This window comes from Panicum virgatum, chromosome 5N (assembly GCF_016808335.1).
Source record: "Panicum virgatum strain AP13 chromosome 5N, P.virgatum_v5, whole genome shotgun sequence".
In the NCBI taxonomy this organism is placed as follows: Eukaryota; Viridiplantae; Streptophyta; class Magnoliopsida; order Poales; family Poaceae; genus Panicum; species Panicum virgatum.
This window is the reverse complement of record NC_053149.1, coordinates 40417020-40430042: the sequence shown is the minus strand read 5'-3', so window position 1 is coordinate 40430042 and position 13023 is coordinate 40417020.

Here is a 13023-nt window from a genome sequence, read left to right as displayed (position 1 = left end):
AGATAAGAGGTTCTTAATATTAATTCCCATGGCACATGCGGTGCACAAAAAACTCTAAAGATTTGGAAAATTTTGAATTATCTATGTGATGACCAATTGAATTGCTGATAATTTTGATGTCATCCAAATTTTAGGATGACTAAGGCGATGATGCCATATCTTGATGATATCAAGATTCTGAAAATTATCTTGTACGCAACATTTTACAAGTTTGATGTGTATGTAATACAATCTCGTTGATATTGAAGGAATTGTTACAAGCATTTTGCTTGATATATCTATCATTGTTAAGATGAATTGATATTCATCGTTGTTGTCATTATGTAAAAACCTTGTGACAGATATCTCTGTAACTCAATAGGGAGAATTAATATGGCTCTACCAAAACCAATAATCACAATATCGCATAATGCGATTTGTGTGAAATTTCCTTTACCCCTTGTGAGAGTTTTGAAGTATTTAATTTCCCTAAGTATAGTCTTAGTGGTACCATGTCCACTAAATATATTCCTTCTTTTATTTGGATTGTTCTTATGGGAGAATCCTTGACAACAAATATTTACGACACAATAAAAATATGGCTAGGTATCAAGTTGCTGGGAATTATAGAGATTAAGTTTTCTCCAAATATGTCGTTGAATTGAAATTCCATGACCTTATCGTTAGTGCTCAATAGGTTGTTCCACGTGGTGGAATCTCCTCATTATTTTGTTATGTAGAACATTTCATTGTGTTCCGTAGGAACATCTTGGAGCAACTGATGTTAGTAGGTGGAGTGTTGAAGTGTGCTTCAAATTTGTTTCCTTGAACTTGTTTACCAACGAATTTCAAGTATAAATCAACCAAATATTTGGCAATGTTGCACTTTTAGTGATGTGATTGTGATAATCACACTTTTGACAAACTTGAAAGTTGTCATGTTTCAGTATGTTTCTGAAAAATGCCTTTGCCTTTGTTAGGACCCTTATGTTTGTGATATTTCTTGGTGTTTCCTTGAAATTCATTTTGAATTTCATGCCACTAAATTTCATTTTGATATTCTGATCATTGTATTTATTTTCTGATAGTAGTGTTGAGCCCTGCGGGGCATAGTTGATGGTTCTTTGTTAAGAGCGCATCATATTTTGCTACCTATAGTCGGTCATGTAGAGATCAGAATATTTGGCATTGCTATGCCGACGGTATTGCTATTGCAATTACCTATTTGAAAGGGAAAATATAGATAATGTTTTTTTAATTATTTTTGTATTATCTATAATTTGATCGCAAAACTGTAGTTTGCAACAAATTTTTGGGCACTGCAGAATTGAATTCTGCGATAGATTTGAAGTTCATAAGGCGAAGTGAGGACCACTTGCGCCATGCTTCTAAAAAAATGATTGCCCTATGTTATATAATATTCTTTTAGTGCAACCTAAAGTTTGCGTAGATCCTTTTCCAATATCTTGAGATATGGGTAAAGATGATGTCTCAAGAATTGTGATGTTATATATTTGGTTGTATCTGAAATACGGGCTTGAGTATTGGTTTATTGATGTTGTCAATAAAAACCTTTGCTGTTAGCAATATTTTGACAGGTATAGCCATGCCCAGGATAGATAGTTGTGACTATCAGCTGTAATTTAGTGAAATCCTTATTGATTATATGAGCCATTTTTCTACATGAAAGATCATGTATAGGATTAATTTACTATAGTAAATTAAAAATTTATATGTGTGTAAATCTATGCAAAAGAATGAAATCAAGATGATTCTTGAATCATGATTTTAAGGTATACATGTATTTGAATAGTGTAGCTATTTTAATAATATTCTTGCGGGAATAATTGACTTGATAGTCTCAACATAGACAAATTGAATTTATATTGAATATTTTGGATATACACATTATAGGTAATCATCATAAGATGTAGACCTTTAGTAATGGACAAATAATTTGCTGGCTAAAGCATCGTCTCAGGGCAAATAAATTTCTAAAGAATTTATCGCAGCCGATGCCTAGGTCTCCATTACCTTGTGTTTTTTCAAAAAAAAATGATTTATATACCTTAATTTGAATTTTGCATATTACTACATGATGTAGAATGTAAATTATGTGCTATATTGATAGTAATTCAAATAAAATAAATAGCACATGAAAAATTGTTTGAAAATAATATTTGCATAACTAATGTGAGATCTGCAGATCACATATAAACAACTACTGCAGTAATTATAATATTCATATTATTTTGATGCTAATTTCTAAACTTGATAGTCTAGATAGACAACAATTATGCAAATTTAGAATAGTCGAATAGTCGAAGAACTAAAATCGAACAATCCAAGGCCTCAAATATATACATGCTGAACTTGATAGTTAAAACATGTAAATATATATACAATTGTGAAGGCCTTAGTGCAAGATTGCATGGGAGAGAAAAAAAATGCTTGGCGTGGCTTGGCTGGTGGTCTGTTCGACCGGCCTGCGGGCGCTGGGTCTACTCTGCTTGGCCTGTGAGCGGCCCGCCTTAGCGCGGCCTACTAGGCCTGACAGGGGAAGGCATGTTCACCAAAAATATATTTAAAAAAAATTAAAATTTCAAAAATATATGTCGGTTTTGGAAAATTTCAAAAATATACCCCGATCGCCCTATGGGGGAGCGACAGGGCTCAAATATAATTTTTTTTCTTCAAATTTGCAACGAAGTCCCTGGAGAAAAAAAAAGAGGGGGGCCTGTCGGCCCCCCCCACGGGCGACAGGCCCCTGTCGCCCACCCCAGGGGCGACAGGCCAGTGGGCCCGCCAGGGGGGCCGGTCGCCCCTCCTGCGGGCGACAGGGGGGGTCCTGTCGCCCCCCCCCCCCACCCACGGGCGACCGGGTCAGCCCGCCTATATAAGGCCTCCCCCTCATTCCCTCCTCTCATTTGACCTCAAAAAATCCAGAAAATAGAGAGGGGTGAGAAGAAGGGAAGCAGCGAAGCTCTGCCGAATTCCGCACTTGTGATCTACCGGTAACTTTCGTATAAATTCGTTGATATTGTATAACAATTTAATTTAATTAGCAGATTAGCTGAATTAGATTTGGTGCTTTAGAACACTGGTTTAGTATTACAATTTGAGTACTATTACAGACTTTTTCAAATAAAATAATTATACATTAGAATAGAATTATGATAGTACCTTATTGATATTGCAGTATAAGACAATAGAATTATAACAGTACCTATATTTTCACGCATCGATTTGGTATACGATATGTGCATTGCTTAAATTATGGTTTGTTATTTGGCGCACCACACTATAGCGCCAATGTCTTCGTCAGGATCAACCTACATTCCGTGGAGTAAGTGTAAAGCCACCGTACCCAAAGAAATTGATGTGCCAATGTGCTTCTGCAGTTCGTTATGCAAGTTCATGCAATCTGAGGTTTTAGGAGATGACTACGGCATGAGGTTCTTTATGTGTGAGAACTACGAATATGATCCACCTAAGCGATATGGCAAAGACCGGGCCAAGGTAGCAGAACAACATACGCTATTTTTCTATATGACCTAACATTGAGTTATGATTCTAACTTGTGTTGGACAAAGTCTCCTCCGCCTCTTTGTGATTTTATGCAGTGGTTCGACACCGTGCAGTCGCAGCAGGCAAAGGACATTGTCGAACAAAAAGCAAGATGGGCTGCAGAACGTTGGCGCCGAATGAAGCACGAGGAACAGCAAGAGGAGAAGCGCAACAAAGAGCAAGAAGAGATCCGCAAGAGGATGGAGGAGGTGGATCGTAAGGCGGCGGCCGAACGTGAAGCTGACAGGGAGAGAAAGCGAGAGAGGGCACGCCGTGCGAAGGAAGCCGGGCCCGAAGCAATTAGGAAGGGCAAATATCCTAGGTGCACTCAGTAAAGTAGTACCATGTAATCCTGGCATTTTACATTCCATAAGGCATGGTAGGTTTAGATGCAACAAGAAATTATCTTGTCGCGTGCACATGCCACTGCAATTAGTTGTTTGTGTTTTAAGTTGAGAGCTTAACTCTGTGTGTTGTAGCCTTTACCATTAATTTGCAGTTGTAGCCGGGAGTCTATGAAATCTTTGAACTTTTCTTTAATATTTTCGGAGCTTTTCATGTCACTAGAATACTAAAAAACACACATTAATATAACGATAAGAATTAAGAACTAAGAAATACATCAGGGTCTGCTGCTAAAAAGCTCGAATAGCTCAAAATAGGAACCATAGTGTATCTAGCTGCGAGTACGAGATCACAGGTTGCCACTGCTCAGCACGGCGATCACGGGTTTCCCAAATGTCGCATTCTTTGCCCAGACATACGTGACAAAAGACGACAACCCAATAGCAGTGCTCTTCCAACATTTCAAAAAGATGTGACAACACGGCAACCACACCAGCTCACCTTCAAAGCAGTCTCTCTGGCGAGGACGACGGACCTGTCATTCTACAGCGAAGGTCTGTGGCGTGTAGTGGGGAAGGGGCATCTAGGCGCGATCGACCGAGCGGCAGTAATGCAGTGCTGTGAGTCTGCATGCACAGATATGCATCGAGTAGTCATTTCGAGAATCGAATCTAGCCTTTTCAGTATTAGGTCAGCTAGCCTCTTCACTGTGTTGTCATGTAGGTTTTTTAGGTGCATTTACACTCCACACTCCGGGTATCAGACCTTTGTGCGCCTATAAATACTCCCAAGTTTGTGAACTCCCAGCACAACTCAAACATCAAACCTCATTGTATACCCAATGTCTGGAGGTGGGTCTAGCGGGAAGAATTACTATGGTTTTGGGAAAGGAAAAGGGGGAAGAAAGGGAGACCCCATAATATGGGAGGGGCCTCTTGGACCTGATTCCTTTCCGGAACCAGTGTTTGAGTTTCCGCCACAGCACAAGAGTGAATTTACCAATGAAACTCCTCTTCGACAATACGATAACCGTAGAGAACCGTGGCCAAAATGCAGACATGGTGAGGACTGCTTAGTGCAGATGTGCACCGACGGGATGGATGGCGGTCGGCGTTTCTTTAAATGTCCACATGCATGGGTAATACTCGGTTGTTTCATTTCTTTATCTTCAATGAGACACCTTACATGGAATTTGTTTTGCAGTCTTCCGATGCACCAGAAAACTGTGGTTTTACTAGGCGGGTAGATCCTGCACCAATTGATTCTGTTCAGGAGTTCATCGAGTACCTCCAGATAAAGATCTTTGATCTGGAATGTAAGGTGAACCATTATGAGGAAGTGAGCGAGGGTAACAAAGACGACGAAGTTAATGATATCAGCAATGCAGCCGTTTCACAGGATGAACCATGCACTATTCCTTACTGCAACTGCCCTTGTCACAAGAAGAAGGGTCATGCGCCTCCGGCACCACCGCCTGCACCACCTGCAATGGGTGGATACTGCGGAGAAGGCTCAACGCAGTTTGCTACGTGGGGGTACTGCTACTAGGACTACCCTAGTGCTAGTGATATGTTGTATCATTGTGTTTATTCTGTTTTTTTTTAAATTACCTAAGGCATGTTAGGTTAGTCCAGAATCTGTTTACCGTAGTTTGCAACGGGTTCTGACATGCCACTGCATGTGTGATGTGTGTTTCATTATCGTTGTATTATGATGTAAAATTTGGTGGTTCACATTACGTAATGCATTTCTTAGTTCTTATTTCTTATCGTTATATTAATTACATGTGTGCTTTTATGTTACCTGTAGATCAGGAGTACGCAATTCGGCAGAGCTTCGCCGCTTTTCTTCTCCTCACCCCTCTCTTTTTTTTTTGAATTTTTAGGCTCACATGACAAAGGGAATGGCGGCGAATGGTGGCCAGGGTTTAAGCAATAACGGAAGCAGCAACAATTAGTGGATTCATGTTGAGTTCCTCGTGTCAAAAAAAATGGTTAAGGATACAATCAACCAAGAAATTATTACTTCGAACTTCTAAGCTCTATTGGTAGAAGTAACTAATAAGTACAAATAAATGATAATCGAAATCGTCCGAATTGCTTCGAGACCTCGTTTTTAGTTTCTAATCATTATAGGTTTGTGTAAATCAACGTGAAATCTGCATCTACCAGACATCCGCGCTGACAAAAAAGTTTATAGTTCGAAATCACATGAAAAGTAGTTTCTCTAGTGTCATCCTTTAGAGGCCGCATCACCCACCAAAATTGACATCCGACACCTTCCGTAAATTTCATGATAATTCGAACTCGATTTCCAAATCCTTCTGCAAATATATCACAATAAATCTTCGGACGCTGGAGGAATTTTATGCAATTCAATAGGCTTTGTTGGCCAAACACAGGATCCTACCGTTGATGGCGGCTGTACGGGTGCGGAGGGTATCGACCCGCCTCCCGGGTGGAGGAGGAGCGGGTGCCGAGGGCGCCGCTGCAGCGGGTGTCGAGGGTCGCTAGCGCCGTTGGCGTTGGTGTGCGCCGCCGCCGCCGCAGTGCGTGGAGCGGTACGGGCGCCGAGGACGCCGTTGCTGGTGCCGTCGCTGCGCCGCCGACGGCGGGTAGATGGGTGCCGCCGCCGAGGGCGGCTATACAGGTGTGGATGCGTCCTCTTCAAGAACGATAGTGTGTTCCTCCTATGAGTTGCAAAGAAATTAAAAATGAACAGAGTCCATTCTTACTTGTTGGAGATTAGGCCTCGTGGCCTTGTTCCACGTGAGTTCTCGTCGATTTGCTGTTGAGTCGTTGATTTCTTGTTCTTGTGAGAGTTGTCGCCAAGTTCCAGTAGAAGCAAAGCAATTCGACGAGTTCTGTTGCCGAGTCTTTGTTCTTGCTGTGCGTATAGCGGTGTGAGGTCGACAGCCCTCCGGCGTGCGTGTTCTCGTCGAGTTTCCTGTTGCTTTCTTCTTGCATGAACTCGGCGAGTTCTTTATCGTTCTCGGCGAGATGGCCGATCGCTCTAGCGAGAGCAATGCGTGACTGATAACGTGTTGAGAATAGAACTGAAAGAGAGAAAGAGATAGAGATAATGAATGATTTGTTGTCTTGATTGATGGTTTAGACCACACTATTTATATATACAAGAGGAAAAAGGTGTCTATTCACGAAGGGACATGCCCCTTCGTAAATGGCCCCTTTGTCCCTTCGTGATGTTTATAACTGCCTAGTGACATCACAATGATGTCATTAATCTAATTACTAATTATGGAAATTGATAAGCCTATTTTCCTTCATCCTTCATAACACTGACAAAGATCAGGAGCGTGAGCGCGCGAACGCACCAATCGCGCACAGTAGACGGGCACACCGCACCATCCTCGGAGCAAGTGGAAGGGCCAGGACCGTCAAGAACCAGATCCTACACGATGAGCTCTGCATGCAATTCTTCCCGTGGGCCAGCCATAACGTCGCAGTGAACATGGAGTTGATGCGGATGATGCCGCCACAGGCAAGCCCGGAAGGATAGCCCACACTACCAGAAAACGCTAATTCGCCGTGTGCCAGAAAATTTGTCAGAAACAGACGTATTCGTCGTCGCGTATTTGCCGTGGGTCGCGCACGACGAACTTAAATACCGTGTGTTTTGAGGTCTTCGCTGTGTGCCTTGGACACACGGCAAATCGCCGGAATCCGATAGTGCCAGCGTGAACGAGCTCCGTGTGCTGCTGGAAGCCGCAGCGTGCCAGCACGCTGATAGCTCCAATGAGAGGAAGCGGCCTGATTTCGGAAGCTAATGGAGCCCCAACTGACGGGCGGCGCCAAGCGTGCACCATGGAGGTGCCAACGCTGAGGCGAGTGCCCGCGGAGGGCAAGAGCGCTCGCAGCGGCCGTTGAAGATGACCGAAGCCAGTAAGGGCCCAGATGCGGCGCAAAGTCGAACGGTTGCCCCGGTGTGAAGCTGACTTGGCGGCAACCAAGACGCCCGCAGCGTCATCAGTGCAAGGGCCTGAGAGTGGGCAGAGGCGGAGCGTGCCAACCCCGCGCACCAGGGAGAACCATGACTAGCTGGAAACGAGCCGAGCCGAGCCCGGCTCGGCTCGGCTCGGTGTGGCTCGGTGGGTGAGCGAGCCGAGCCAGGCTCGGCTCGGTCAAATTGCGAGCTAGAAAAGTTGGCTCGGCTCGGCTCGAACAAGGCTCACGAGCCGGCTCGAGCCGGCTCGCGAGCCGGCGCATCCAGCACAGCCGGCGGCCGTGCGCCTACCCCCGGCACCCCCGCGTCCTCTCCCCCGACCCAATCCCGCATGGCCGCACCGTTTCTTCCACCCCTGCTCGTGCCAGCCGCCGCCCTTCCCGTGCGCCGCCGCCACTCCTCCCACGCGCTACCGTCGCCGCTCCGCCCACGGGCCGCCGCCGCCCCTCTCGAGCCGCCGCCGCTGCCCCTCCTCCAGATTCACCGCCGGCCCGGGCGCGCGGAAGCCATTAGCCATCTGCCAATCGCTTCGCTTCTCTTCCCTTCCAGGCTGGGGGCTGGGGCAGTGGGGGACCTCGCCGGTGCTTGTGGACTCGGGGGCGGCGCAGCCTCGCCGGTGAACTCGGAGCCCGGAGGCCTCGCGGACACAGGGGCGTGCGGCGCCGTGCGGGTGGGGTGGCAGCCGAGGCGGAGGGGAGGGCGGCGGCCGGCGGGGACCGGCAGGGGGGCGGTCGGCGGGGGCCTGGGGCTTGGGCGCGGGCGCGCGGCAGCCGGCAGGCGCCTGGTGGCGGCGGGCGGCGGGGGAGTGGAAGCCGGCTGGCGGTGACGCGTAGGGGGGCAGTCGGCGGGGGAATGGAAGGCAAGAGGCTGGGTGCTGGGCGGATGGGCCTGCTGGCCTGCGATGGGCCCAGCTCGCGAGCCGCAGCGAGCCGGCTCGGCTCGGCTCGCTATTTTGGCGAGCCAGAAAGCTGGGCTCGGCTCGGCTCGTTCTAGGCTCGCGAGCCACTCCGAGCCGAGCCGAGCTGCTCCGAGCCCGAGCCGAGCTTCGAGCCGCGAGCTTTTTTTTCCAGCCCTAACCATGACCGACAACACGGGACCCTGACGCGTATAGCTCGAGCCCCTAATGGCGAGGGCCACAAGAATGCGGGAGGCCCATTCGCCGAGCCCGCACGGTTCGATGACCGTCCCACGTGCTAGCTTGGGCCTGCAAGTTTATTTGTGGCTAGCGGGTGGGTTAGTTAGGGCCCACGCAAGGTTAGCTTTGGGTTTGTGTTAAGTGTTAATTAATGTGTATATTGGAATCTAGAATTTAAATACGAACCTCACTCACGAAATTCCAAATAAATTCAAATGAAAATCTAACTCACAAATGCAAACTCGTGATTACAGGATCTATATGCACAAATGTATTTACTAGGAATTGTAGAAAAGAACAATTTGAACTTAATTAAATTGCGACTAAGTCTCATGGATCACACAAATCAAATATTTTTTCAAATCTTGGATTTTTTGCACACATTAACATTAAACCGCTGCTACGTGCTTTGTGATGTAAGCTGTGTGCACTCCACTATCATGCCACCTAGCTTGCAAATTCGGGGAGCAGCCTCATGGGGCCACCGCCCGATTGGGGCCATTGCTTGGTGGTCGAGACAGTTTGCGCTTCCCTTGCGGCCCCTGAGAGCATGAGCAGCACTTAATGCTGCAGCGGCAGGGGTGTAAGCGGCAGTAACTAATAAACGGCGACTAGGCGAGCAACGCAGCGAATAGGAGGTCCGCGCACACACATGTGCCCACTCCTGGCCGGCGTCTCGCGAGACGTTCGCTCTCTTTTCTCTTCTAATTTCTCTCTCTTCCACATCAAACTCTGCCCGCTCCTAGGCGTCTATAATACTTGCTTTGAGCTATGCCTCCTTATTGCAAGTCGTCTCACAGGTCGCGTCTATAATACTTGCTTTGAGCTATACCTCCTTATTGCAAGTCGCCTCACAGGTCACCCCTGCTGTATGGCTGGCACCGCCCAACAGCGTTTGAATCAGACCATCGCGGCCACCAAGTCGGGACCATCCATCCGTCCTTTGGGTATCTAGTCCCCCTCATGTATGCCCAAGGCCTGTCTAAGCCTAAACAAGTTTTTCAATTAACACACCCCTAAACATATCAATGGACCAAAAGAAGATTTTTTTGGCTGTGCCCAAGTGGAGTTTTAGGTTAAAATTTTGTTTGGTACTCCCTCTGTGTCCTAGGATATAAGACGTTGTCAAACTTATTAGCACTGTCTTCAATAATAATATTTGACTCTCAATATCTCTTAAAATAATAAATAGTTTTATGAAACTACTTTTAAATATAAATACAATGATATGATTTTTATAAGATAAAGTTTTTATTATACAAATGAAGGCGACACTTGATCAGCGATATGGTACGGAGTAATCACCAGTCAGTTTGAACCAATAAGAGCTTGTATAGTTTGTATAGCGAACAAACGCTACGAAACAGCTTAACCACCTGTGAGTGGATCAGTCTACTCCTTACAAGTAAGATACCCACGCGATGCTTGTTTAGGGGTTAAAATAAAATGATGAACCCTTCCGTTCACACGCACCGGCCCCATTCACTTGCATCTCGTCGAGGTTGTAAGTCAACAGTGCCCCACTAAATTCAAAGTGACGGTGGGGTTGAAAGACGAGAGTGCCTAGGATTTTTTTGTCAGAAAAATTTATTTTTACTAACTATAATGAAAAAAGAATAACTACTGCTTAACAACTTATATACATACAAAAATTATCCTAATATCTTTTTCCTTCCTTGAATCCTTTAGTGGTTCCGATCCCTCCGGTGATGCCAAAAGTCGTTTCGATATACGATTTTATCCGGTTCCTATTTTATTTATTATCCCTAATCCGGAAGTCACCTTTTCTTTTCCTTGGGCAGTACCTCCTAACAAGATTGATTTGTTTGGATCTTGGTCCATGATGGCCTTTTTATTGATTTTGACGATTGGATCTCTCTATGAATGGAAAAGGGGTGCTTCAGATCAGGAGTAACCACTAATGAAAGGGCTAAGGGGACGAAGAAGTATTGCGCTATTTACCTGTGAGTGGTATTATTGGACTGATCTTTTGGTGGGAAGCTAATCATGAGGCTTTAGAAGCCTGTGTACAAGCTCGTAACGAAGGGCGTGATCTTCCCCACCTCCTGGTTGTCATCCCTCAATCACTTCCTTTTCCACTAAGTGATTGCTGGGTAGTACGGGCTATAGACTTGAGCATAAAAGTACAAGACGTCAGAAACTGATAGATCCTTCGGCACAAATGCTGGGTGATACGAAGGCTATCTCTCATAGGCAAAGAAGTAAGTCAGCACTAGTCAAGTAGGAAAAAAACAAGTAGGAATAGCTAGAAGTACTATAGTTGTTGGCATGTCAAGCTCTATTCAAAATAGGTCTTTGGCAAAACAGCTATTGCAATAGAGAAATCGAGGGAAATAGGCTTAACCTACAGAGAAAGAGTGTAAGGAAAGAATGCAGAAAAAGATAGAAAAAGTGAGTGAAACAAATGAAATAAAAGTAAGAAATCGAACAAATAGTAGGTATTACCGGACTAGAACAAACGAATTAGCTTGTTTTAACTAAAAAGTTTGTTCCTACTCAACGTTTTGGTGATCCTAAATTGAATGAAATTCGTGGATTTACCACGACCTTGGTTGTGACCCCATAGATAAAAATGCAAAATGTCTATCTTCGAGACCTCAAACTAGTCCCAGAGCAGAGTTAATTAGTTAAGAAAGATAGTGGGAGGAAAGCGGAAGCAAGAAATAAAAAGAAACTAGAAAGAATATGCCCAACTCAGCACCTTTTGTTTTGAGATTTTGAGAAGAGACCACTTTGATAACGAGCTTTCAGGTCGCCGTATTGATACCACCCTTCCTATCATGATCTGAACCAGTAGCTTACAAAGAGAAAGACTCTGATCAACTTGGAAGTAAGAAAAAGAAAGAATAATACGGACTTTTCACTAAAAAAAGAAACTATCTGTACTATAGGTTCCTAGACTCATCAAATAAATAGAAAATCTTTTTATCGTATAGTGAGTAGAAGAAGACTCAGTAATAGGTGGTGTGGGTATTTCCTTTTTTTTCAAAAGAGAAATGCAAGCAGTAAGGGATAAAGAATCCTCAGAAAAAAATAATGTAGTTTGGTTCTTTATCGCATCCCTTCAATAGTTGAGTTCAAAAAGGCATTGTGTAGTCAAGAGTAGTTTCCCTTCGCTCCCGGCAAGAAGATGGATGAAGGCAGGAGTGCATGTCAATAAAGAATAAAGCGCTTAGGCTAGGGTTTGTCTTCAACGACTTCTGCAAGAAAAGACTCCAACTTCTTTCTTGCATACTATGTTATAGCTCTTGTACGATACATGAATTGCTATAAATAAAGCTTGGCGGCATTCTTTGCTTACTCTCTTCTTCCTTGTTGGTAGCTCTTCACTGTCAAGTTTGATTCATAGACCTATCAACGTGGCTATATACTTTAGTTGCTTTAAGGCCGGGAAGCGTTGCCGGCGTTGTTGAAGCTTCTGTATGGACCGTAACTACATGGCAAGGGACAAGCGTAACTACTTGAGTGCTTTATTCCATTCAGCTCCTGACTCAACTTCTTATTCCAAAAGAATAGCTTATTGTTTCCTTCTTTTTCTCGAGAATAGTGAACTTCAGTTATTGCTTGTCTTCTCACGCAAAGCACCCTCCATACCGAATAGGGAAAATGCTTGACTCTATGTACTACTCTTATCCGGAATCAGAAGAAAGAAGCCTTGAAGCGCCGGGATTGAAGGTCAAAGACTATGCTACTTGATGCAAAACTTAGTGAGTAACTACTTGCTTTTTAGGATCAAATTGTGAGCATATTATAGAACTGAATTACTTACTTGATAGACGTCAAACTCTATCTTCTTCTTTTCTTGCATTCTTACTAAGAAATTGAATTGAATATCTCACTCTTTCCTTTTCCATGAATTGCTCCTGTAGTAAGCCTCAGGCAATGGCTTTCGATTCCCCACCCTAAGTAGAGTCCAAATGTCCGCTATTTCTTAGGATGTGCCGTAAATAAGTTATGTTACAGTAGGAGAAAATCTATCTACATTTTCATTCACTTGAATTCGTAGATCAATG